At 40.7% G+C, this 10,731-nt stretch overlaps 1 protein-coding gene across 1 annotated transcript in view; it reads right to left on the bottom strand.

Moving 5' to 3' along the window:
• Positions 1 to 10,731, bottom strand: part of sntg2 (syntrophin, gamma 2) — a 77,584-nt gene that overhangs the window by 34,692 nt on the left and 32,161 nt on the right. The gene's annotated exons all lie outside the window — the stretch shown is intronic.

Genomic DNA, 10,731 nt, shown 5'->3' with positions numbered 1-10,731 from the left:
CACACACACACACACACACACACACACACACACACACACACACACACACACACACAGCTTTGAGCTAATGTAGCTACGTGCTAAACGGCTACCGGCACTAGACGCCGGGTCTCCTGTTGGCTATCCGCCATTTTGAGTCCGCGCATGAGAGACGTCACCACGTCCCAACTACATCATACATCGCTGAGCTGTTCCCCCGCTCCTCCTCCACGCACACGCACACGCACACACACACACACACACCTTTCAATCGTCTGTTGATTTTAGATAGCGTGCTCATAAATGTATAGTTGTTAGTTTAGATATTAGTTGACTAGATCATTAGTATTAGAACGTAATAAACTCTTATATTTTAAAGAGCAGCTGTCTGTGATTACTTTGTGCATGTGTATTGTGATAATAGCTGTATATGTGGTCTGTGCTCGAACTTAAACCTTCACTTTCACTCTGAATGTGTCATAGTACTCAGACTGCTGACATTGTGAGTGAACACTAATTATGAGACTTAGTTTATCGTTTGGTTATTGGTCCCTGTTTGCAGGGTGGTGCCCCGTTATTATTAATAATCATTAATAATTGTTACTGACATTAATAATTCGTTTGATGTCAAGAATTTAGTTTGTTAGATGCTGATAACCCAAACACGCTCCTTTACGTTCTCAACATAATGGTGCCCCCTTTTTGAGGCTATGTTATTCCCAACATATTGTTGTCCATTAAAGCATTTGATAATTAATGCGGTTACAATATGAGATGCATTTAGTAAAAGGTGAAAGATCTGAGATTGGGAGCATTTCGATTGCCTCTCAACGGCTCTCAACATGTCGACGTCAAGCTGGCCGCTAACAGCGCTAACAGTGCAAACTATGGCAAAAGTAGTGACAGAGTTAACAGTGTTTCCCTGAGGGGGAAACGGAGGGTGGGTGCTACGCTTCCTCCACAACGCTGTCGGACAGGATGGCGTTATCGTCTGTTACTCCCGTATGAGAGCACGGCAGAGCAGCGGCTCTGAGCTAACCAGTGTGGCACACTCACATGCACCAACATGCACTAAAAGCATGCGCAGCCTGAGACGACACATACAAAAGGGAGAGTGGCTTCTCTACTCAGGTAGAACATTATTCCACGATCCTTGCATAGATAGAAATGTTCAGAATGTTAAATACAGCTCCTTTAGAAAAAGGTGTGTGTATACATAAAAAGAACGGGTCGAGACTTCATAATTTGAGGCAGTTTCCAAATTTGTTCACAGAGTTGGAACAAATTCAGGTAATGAATTATTGATGAATCCCGGAATTGCGAGTAAAACATTTACACTTTTAAGCATAGATTTGTGCGTATGCACTGTTTGTGAATGACGTCCAATGTCTCTTGAAGTCTAGTGGTGTTATTAAAGGCATGGTAGGGAAAAATACACTGTTTTTCTAAATTAATGGATTACTATTAATCTTGGCAGCAGCTTGTCTCTGTGAGCTGTTAATGGCTTTTTGAAAACAGTGGGCCTGCAGAATGAGCTTCTGACTGTGGCAAACACACGTGCATTCAGGCTTTTCATCGGCATTAGAAAAAGCTACAATTGCAGCCTAAATGTGCCTGGCTTCTAGCAATAACAAATGTGTTAATGTGGCATGATTATGGGTACTTCCTGATGGTTGCGATACACGTGGCGGCAGGCAAGACTTTAGAATGCACTTTACATCATTACACTTATAACTATAACGGCTAACACTACTTTCCCTTCATTACCAGTCTACTGCTCATATCACATTTGATAGGCCACTCTGCGCTTGTAAACAGTGTCTCCCATTCAAGTCATTTGTGCTAAAGTTTTCTTTTTTGACAATAGCTTAAAGCCTGCATATAACTGAAATAAAATAATGGTTCATTGCTGAGAAAAGTATCAAGCCCTGAAGAAATAAGAGTCAGTGCAGAACTTTTCTGGGAGTCTGTTCCAGATCTGTGGTGCATAAAAGCTATTTCTCCATGTTTAGTTTCAATCAGAAATGTAATTTAGCCCTAACCTATAAAGGGATGTATTAACCATCCGTAGAATTTAAGGGTAAACTATTTGAGGAAAAGGAAGCCAGTGTTCAGATCTGAGCACTGCATTGATGAGATCTACTTTCCTGGTCTTAGTGAGTCTCTAACAGCAGCGGTCTGAATCAGCTGCAGCTGTCTGATCTGAGGCCTGTAAAGACAAGGTTACAGTAGTCTATTGAGCTTACTGAAGATAAACACATGGACTACTTTTTCTAAATCCTGTAAAGACGAGTCCTTTATATCTTGATATGATCTTAAAGTGAAAAATATAGGTCTGAACACATGACTACACCAAGAGATCTGGCTTGATTTGTAGTCTCTTAAGCAGCGTAGGAAGAGAACTGAATTTGAATTGTGTATTATTTATAAAACACTTGTATACTGAGCACTGTTGTGTACCGTTACTCTGATATGAGCAGAACCAGGCAAGCACCAGCCCCTTAAGACCGACGATATGTCAAACGTGTCACTCAAATCTAAATATAGCAGGATAGACGTAAGATCAGAATCAATGGCAGTTAGTTGAGAAGTCCTTTGCTACCCCGGTAGGTGCGGTTTCTGTACTGTGTTTGGATCTGAACTGACTGAAACTCATCAAGAAGATTGCCATCTGCCATCTATGCCACTAGTTACCACGAACAGTTTAAACATGATGGCGAGATTTGAAATGGGTCTGTTATTGCTTAGAGTGTGAGGACAGAGGTTGGGTCTCTCCGGTAAAGGAGTAGCCACGGGAATAATACCAGAACTCAGAGACTTGTATATGATGCTGAAAAGACAGCTTTGAAGCAGATGAACAGCTTAGAATGGAGTCTAAAGCACATCTGGTTGGTTTAGAACTTGTATCAATTTTAATAAAAAGTGTGGTAGAGGATATTTATACTTGAGCAATCTTTTAAAGCAATTTTGATTACTGCTTATATCAAAGTCAGAATTGTGGCTTCACAGCACAGAACACCAGATTGTGTTTCAGATGCCTCTATTAAAAATGTTCAAAATGTAAAAGTTTAATGAAACACCCTCTGAGACTGATGGCAGTGCATCAAAAAGCATCCGTTCTAAAGGTCCTGAAGCACAATATGTTGCAAAAAAGCTTTGATAGCTGGAAGAGTGCCACTTTAATGCAAATCACACCACACTTAATGAAGAACAGATGCATTATAACATTATCTAACGAGTGACGCTATAGCAGCATTAAACAGTGAATCATTCCTGTAGCTAAAGACTACCTGTCAGCACAAAATCCCAAAAACAACGGCACACCACCTGATGTAGCCCCTGTAGCATTATACACACACAGTACAGGTAGGTGTGTTCATCACAAAATAACCAAATCACCTGCCTTCCCCTGCGTTCAAAATGGCTGAACATATTATCAGAGCATTAAAAGAGCCTTGGGGTGGAATAGTGAGAAGCAGCAAACTGCCTACCTCTGCAAAATGTTGTTGCTGAAGTACATGTCGCATGCAGAACCTTGTCAGCTCCTTACCAGTAATGACTACATTTCTGAAGAAACCACCCTTTGTTCCATTTATGTCCACCCAGAACAACATTTTTTTAGTTGAGCCTCAAGTGCAGTCGGTGAGGTGGCAGGCCATTGAAAGCCATCAGGCCGTCCAAGTGGATTACACTGACGTGCTTCTACTGAGGAGCCGGAAAACAGGAACTCAAGCCACAGTGTTGCTCTTCATTCATTCAAACACTCCACCATGAATACCGATACTTCAGTGGTGAACCATAATTATTTAAAAGCATGTAAATGAATAACTTGACCAGGGTGCAATGGAAAGGGAAAATGATATCAGTCATTTCAATGTCGAGAGAGCCTCCTGACGACAAAGCTTGGTGAATTCTAATCACCTACAGAGGAGGAAGACGCTTCAGTCGTGCGAGTGCTTGGAGAGGAAAAACATCAGCCACGACATTCTCTTGCATTGTAACAACAACCAAGACACACAGTCATCAATGGGTCAGTAACAGTAGACATCTGAGGACGAATGTGTCTAGCCATGCAATAGAGACATGCTCGCAATGCCACCATGCTAACACTTGTTAATTAGCACTAAACACAAAGCACAACTGAGGTTGATAATGATGCTTTGCAGGTATTTGGTCTAACACCAAAAGACTGATCAAAGATTTTTTTTTTTTTAAACATGAAATGTCTCATCTATTTCAATGGACATGTGGAAACTTTTGACCAGGTGACGCTTGAGGAACCTAATCCAAATTTCATCAAGCTATTTCACACAAAAAGAGAGGAAATTTTAACCTCCAGGTGGCATTGGAGAAAAAGTCAGTGATTCACCGAAGCCAGATAGCAAAGGTATATTAATTCAACATTAAGTTATGGTCAGAAAGCTTATTGCTATATGGTTGAGGTTAAAAATGTTACCTTAAAAAAAGAGTCATGTTTTGAACATTGATATATAACATTTAAATCAACATTGTCTCAATGTGCCCAATGCTAACTTTCCTGCCAGAATATTTTAAATATTCTGTGAGGACTTGGGAACAACCATTTTAGAGGCGCGTGGGACACATTATTTAAAAAAAAAAAAGCACTTCTTCATGTGATGCATGCCACTCGTTTGGTTTTACACTATAAAGAAAACTAAAGATTTTATAGATAATGAGGAAAACATCTCAAAGCAGTTGAAATGGCAAAGGAGGGAGAGACGAGCCCTCAAAGAAAAACATTCTGTATTCAACTGCTCCGAATGCCCAGTGTTCTCAACATCTCGCACTACCCTGAAGAGAAGCAGACTAATATGCTTGGTTATAAAAAATTTAAAAGAGAAAATGGATATAAGCCGATCAAAATGTTCTAGTTCCTGGTAGGTTGATTTTTAACCGCAAACATGTGAACCAATGCCATTATCTATCTATCTATCTAATGTTGTAAATGGTTGTTAAAATGGGGTCCTATTTTCACCGGCACTGGCACTCTCACCGGTGCCAGCAAACACAAGGCTTGCTTAGGTAACAACCAAGTACTGTAAGGTTTAATATAGTCTTTCATGCCGAGTAATGTGGTGATAAATATATTTACATGGTTAGCTGTACTATTAAATGTCGTCTTTGCTGGTTGTGCTCAAACTAGTATAAATATATACGTCTAAGTTGCGTCTATCAAAAGAACATACAAGGGAAATTCTTCAAAACATCTTTCATCATCTTTTCAGTTAAAGCAAAACCTTGTGTGGGTTCATTTTTTTTCGGATTCATGTTAACAATATTTCAAGCTGTGTGCCGACACCTCCTTTGAGACTGTTGGGAGATTCCTACCTAACTTGCACTTGTCAGTGAAATAAATTTTAAGTAAAAGCTGAGAGATGAGGATGTCCTTGTTCGCCAGCAATGCAAAGTCATTTCATACGTGCTTTCATAAGAGTACCAGAATCTACCTCAGAAGCTATACCTACCACATTTTAGTCTCGACAACGTGCAAGAAATGGTCATTGGTACGACCAAGTCCCATACTCAGCTTTTCACGAGTACTGGCTGCACTATGATTGAAAAGCGTCATTCTGTCAGAGTTAGTGTAAAAATGATCTCTGGCCATGTTTGAGGCCGTGATTGTTAGTATTTTTGCATGTGATTGGACTGTATCAACTTGTGCAAGCACATAACGTACATAAAAATTCAGTGCAGTAAAAGTTCATTACATCATGGAAAGTTACTTTCTGTAAACCCCCTGAAGCCCTCCTACCAACACACTATCTCGCTCTAATCTGTCAAGGTTAGACTTCCAAGGTGATTTACAGAAAACTTCCACCACTACAAACGGTCCACTGTCAGCTGCAGGTGGGAATGCAAGGCAGGCCTTTAAAGGGGACTGTAATGAAAGACTGCGTGTCCTGAGAGTTTGTAGCACAAGAAACCATGGATCCGTATTTAATGTTCCTTTTAGCCTCATTAAAACAAATTATGAAGACAATTATATTTGGTTTTGTTTAATCTGGTCTTAGATTTGCATAATTCATACGGTTTGAAAATGAGCTTTAATAAAGCAGCAAACAACCATTTGCTATTTAAAGATGTAGTGAAGTAATGTTGAGTGCCAACTCAGCTGTTGCCATGTTGAGAGTCGTGTGAACGCATGATTGCATAATCTGCAAGACCACAATATTATATTTCACTTTATACACAGTATTTGATCAGTTGGCATAGTTTGGTAAATATTCCAAGACCCATTTCATCTGTTTATTAGGTAACATTTTGTAAGAAAATATTATGAACACATGACCTTCATGACCTTTCATTTTTGGCAAATGTTAGAGATAATTTAGTTTCTTTATGAAAGCAAAAGTTTTTCTTGAACTTTACTTACATGTTGAGAACAATAACATATTGTACAACTGTTGTAATATATAAAGAAATGCCATGAGAAGGTCTGGTTTCTAGTGGTTAATTAGTGTAACATTGTTTCAATATATATGAATCGACTAACAACTTAATCCCAGGCGTCCTTATAGATTTAAATCTGACATTTCAGCAATGAATAAAAACAAGCGCTTTCAATTTGGTTTCAATGTCAGGCATCGATCCTATTGTGCTGTCATGGTAGGCTTCATCCTCTTGGGGCCATAAATGTGCCAAAGTTAATGACAATCAAACCGACAGTTGTTGAGCTATTTCATTCTGGACCAAAGTGGTAGAAAAGCTACGAGATGGAACGTGTAGTAAAACTGTGTTTCCAAGCAAAGCTATTAACTAGTATTCTTTAGATTCCAGGTAAGTTCCTACAGGTAATTACTAAGAGATACCTGTGAGAAAGAGCTCATTACACTCCATTATTGGGCTACACACTGTAAAGCTTTCTGCATGACAACATTATTCCATGAGGTAAAGTGGTGTTCTTTGCTGCCGTGCAGTATTGGAGGAGTCCTTTTGTGATGAGATATGGCAATTTATTTTTTGTTGTATCAACTGTTTCTGAACTTGCCTCCCCTTTTTTTGACTACTTTTTCCTACATTTCCAGAATGAGTTTCAATACCCCCGCTCCCCCATGGAGAAACTCAGCTGGCCTTGCAGCAATGCATTTTTCTGTCAAGAAAATGGGGGCATCACACGCCTCACCCCACTGTGCCCCTTGTGGCTGCGCTGCATTCGGGTTTATTGGGTCTGCTGTCAGTGCAGAAATTGCTGTCTCTTACTCTATCGTTCCTCCCTGTGAGTTTGTTGAGCCTTAATGAAAAAAGTGGTGAGTCTAGAAGAAGTTCTTCCTTCTGAGGACCTCAAATCAAAAGCATTTACTGCTAATGTTTCAGAAAAAAAAAAAATGTGTGGTGACATTTGGCACAATAGTCCCAGGGATGCACGGCGCATTGCTGATACCTCTCTATGAGTGTTAATATGTCTGTGTGATGAGAATATTGTGTTTTTGTGAATATTATCAAAGTTATGTATAAAACACATCCCCATGCACAGCCTTGGGCTGGCAGGTGGCCTGCAACATTACTTGGGAAGGTGTTGAAGAGAAGAGTTGGCACACAGCTGGTCTAACCATCAGCTCTAGCACAAGCAACATTAATCAAAAGGAACATTAAAGCTTCAGCAGCGATGCATTAAAGTCTCTCCGTTTGTTGAATTGCAAGTTAGCGTGCACTCAAACTATTTGGTGGCTAATCTTGCCAGCCTGCTGTGTTATGAAGTTCAAATGTCTTTTTTTTTTTCTGTGTTTTATGAATGTAACAAGTAATTCTCATAACAAGTATCCTTAAAGGGACATTGGTATTTTAATTAAACAAAACCACAGAGAATAATAATTTAAAAGTTAAATGTTCCGCGATGTCCACTAGCCACTAACTGTCTGAATAACTGTGCTGGGGCCGGTAGAGTAAAGTGGTGTTTCTCAGGACTTTTTGGGGGTGTAACGGTACACAGAGGTGGAGCGGTGTCTTCCAACCCCAAGAGTTTCATTTGCGCTCGCCATGGTGTGACTGACTCACACGCCAATCAGCTCGCCGTGCTGGCTTCAGCGAATGTTGCCAACGTCGTATGGCTCAAAGGTTTGCGGGTGGAACTTGCGCTTGTTAATTTTGGTTCGGCGTTACGTGCATCAATCTACAGTACATACAATGTGTCCTGCACGAAGCTGATGAGAGCGATGGGAGTGAACCGAAACCGTTTGATTTGCGGGCCGTAAAATTAACACGATGAGCTGAAAGAGGCTAAAACGCCCCGTAGAGCTCAGAGGAGCTGCAGAATTTGGTGAGAATTCTCAGTGAGAAAGCTTTTGTACAGTCTTTTGCATCATCGTTAGTAGCTTTAAATTAGTCCGACAAATTCCTAGCCTTTCATGGGGAAAATTCTCAAATAAAAACATTATAACCCTTGCTCAAAGCGAGAGTCAACAGCTGAAGAAATAAATCAGAAACATCCAGCTCATCTTTTCGACGATACAGAATGTGCAGACGTTGTGCAGTACGTCTGAGGTCTTTACCATTGCTCAGGCTTAATGACCCTTTCCATTACTGACTATTTCATAGGATGCAGAATTCGTAATGGTATGCAATGTCTTTCTTTTTTTTCTTCTTTTGGTGGAAAAAATAAATAAGAAGTTATGAGTTGCCCTACTTTCCTGCAAATCTGGAGGCTTCCTATCATTATAGTCTGAACATTAAAGTGGATTCAGGGCTCATACTGCACTGGGGAGGGAAGGAAAAAATCGGCACAACAAGCAATTACTCTAAGAACAAAAACAACCACTGACATAATAGTCCTTATTTGTGAGGCAAGAAGAAAAACACTTGACTTTAACTGGAGGCCTGCTCTTATATTTTGTGTTTTTTCGCTGCTTAAATCTTATTTCTGTGGGGAGGAAACCGCCGGGCTAATTGTATTCGTCAGCCACAGAGTCTTCAACTTCAACCAGAGAATTAATTGTAAAGATCCCTGCTGCCCCGATATGTTGCACTGAGTCGAGCCTCGTTTGGTTTTTGCATAGGTAGGCATGTGTCACGGACTTTTTCTTTTTTTTAATACCTCAGATAAACCAAGGGCACATAGTGGAAATGGAAAGAAATGCAGACGATGCAAAGGCCTGTGGTGCACAGGGATGTTTGGCCTCCAGCTCCTGCAAAGGACTTTAAATGGAAACACTTGAAATCTAGATTATCTATGAAAGGTTAAAGTGGCCACCTGCTGTCCTCCATGCTTTCTCTGAATTATTCATGTAAAATGATGGCCGAGAGATGCTGTCTTCGTGGCTACTCTTTTCATTATAGATAACCATACTAATGTGCAGTCTTCTCAAGACTTACTATTAAAACTGTGAAAGATGGGCTTTAGAGAAACAAAGCAAACATTTACCTTTTTTATTCTCCACTACTCCGCCGTTATAGTGCACTTCTGGCTAAATGTTACATATAGACGTCAAGAGCAATTACCTTGATATTTCTGCAGGGAGCGCGACACAGCTGTACCTACGTACTTATAGATTTCATTCGGTCATTATGAGTGTTACCTGAACACTTTTCTCTAGGATGGGGACAGCAATATAGGGAATTTACCAAATGTTTTTTGGAAGCCAGTACTGATTTTGTCCTGTTGATGCGGGGGTTATGAGCCGACACGAGCTTTGTTACGATTGAAATATCCCTCTGTGGAATCAGCTGCCACTACATCATCCCAGGAGCATACACTGTAATCACAGCCTTCTCCACTCTTATATCAAGCAAGGTCAGGGAGCTAATAACATGTTTGCAGGAGAACATGGAACAAAATGAACGATTTAGACTTCTTCCTTTTAATCCCGAGAGAGCCCAGTGGCTGATTGGGCTGTTGTGGCTTTACACAGGAGGCATTTCTGAGGCTGTATTGCTACTGTGTCACACATCGATCGTGTGGCTGTAGACATGACATGAAAAATCTATAATTTCCCATATTCAACTTTCTTCCAGCTGTGCGGCTATGAAAACAGGGACAGTTTGTAGATACAGCCAGCACATAATCAATGCTTGAAAAATCAACAACCCTGGTTTACTCATATTACCCTCTGACCTACGAACAGGGAGAGTTTGGCTGAGATAAGTTTAATTTTCCTCCCTCTGCCAAGAGATCAGCTCCACAGCAGTCAGCTATCAGGGCTGGCCCCCACATTGCTGGAGAGCCAAACACCGTCCTGCGCAGAGGACGTTATGGATTAATTCACATTTAATAACATGTCAAAGTCAAAGCAGATTTGTACGAGCCACAGTCCACAAAGGCTCAGGCTACAGCAGATAGCGCTGCTGTTGCTGCTGCTGCTTCCCCACTAGCGGTTAGCCCTGCCAAGCTAGCTAGAAGGATAACAACTGAGTCTCTATAGCCAATGAATAGAGTCGATTAGTAGTATCTTTATTCCCCCCGGCTGCCCTCCGGTGTTAAGTGAGATCTAGTCAATAATGCAGTGGGGCTCATTGTAAGATTTTTGATGAATAATCGTCAGTAATGTGGACATAAAATCAAACAGGTAAATGCAAACAATAGAATATCCAAAATCGAACAAGATATCTTGTCTCAAATCACAATATCGGTGTTACATCGACACATCGCCCAGCCCTGGACTTTTGTGACCCTCACATGAATCCCAGTGTTACTCAGCTATACATTACCCCAACAAGCTGTGTGTGTGTGGACACACACTAGTGGAAGCCTCACACACACACACACACACACACACACACACACACACACACACACAC

This window comes from Anarrhichthys ocellatus, unplaced genomic scaffold (assembly GCF_004355925.1).
Source record: "Anarrhichthys ocellatus isolate YVR2014 unplaced genomic scaffold, GSC_Weel_1.0 scaffold36, whole genome shotgun sequence".
In the NCBI taxonomy this organism is placed as follows: domain Eukaryota; kingdom Metazoa; phylum Chordata; class Actinopteri; order Perciformes; family Anarhichadidae; genus Anarrhichthys; species Anarrhichthys ocellatus.
Note: the sequence above shows the minus strand (reverse complement) of the source record. Positions and strands in the feature narration are given on the sequence as shown.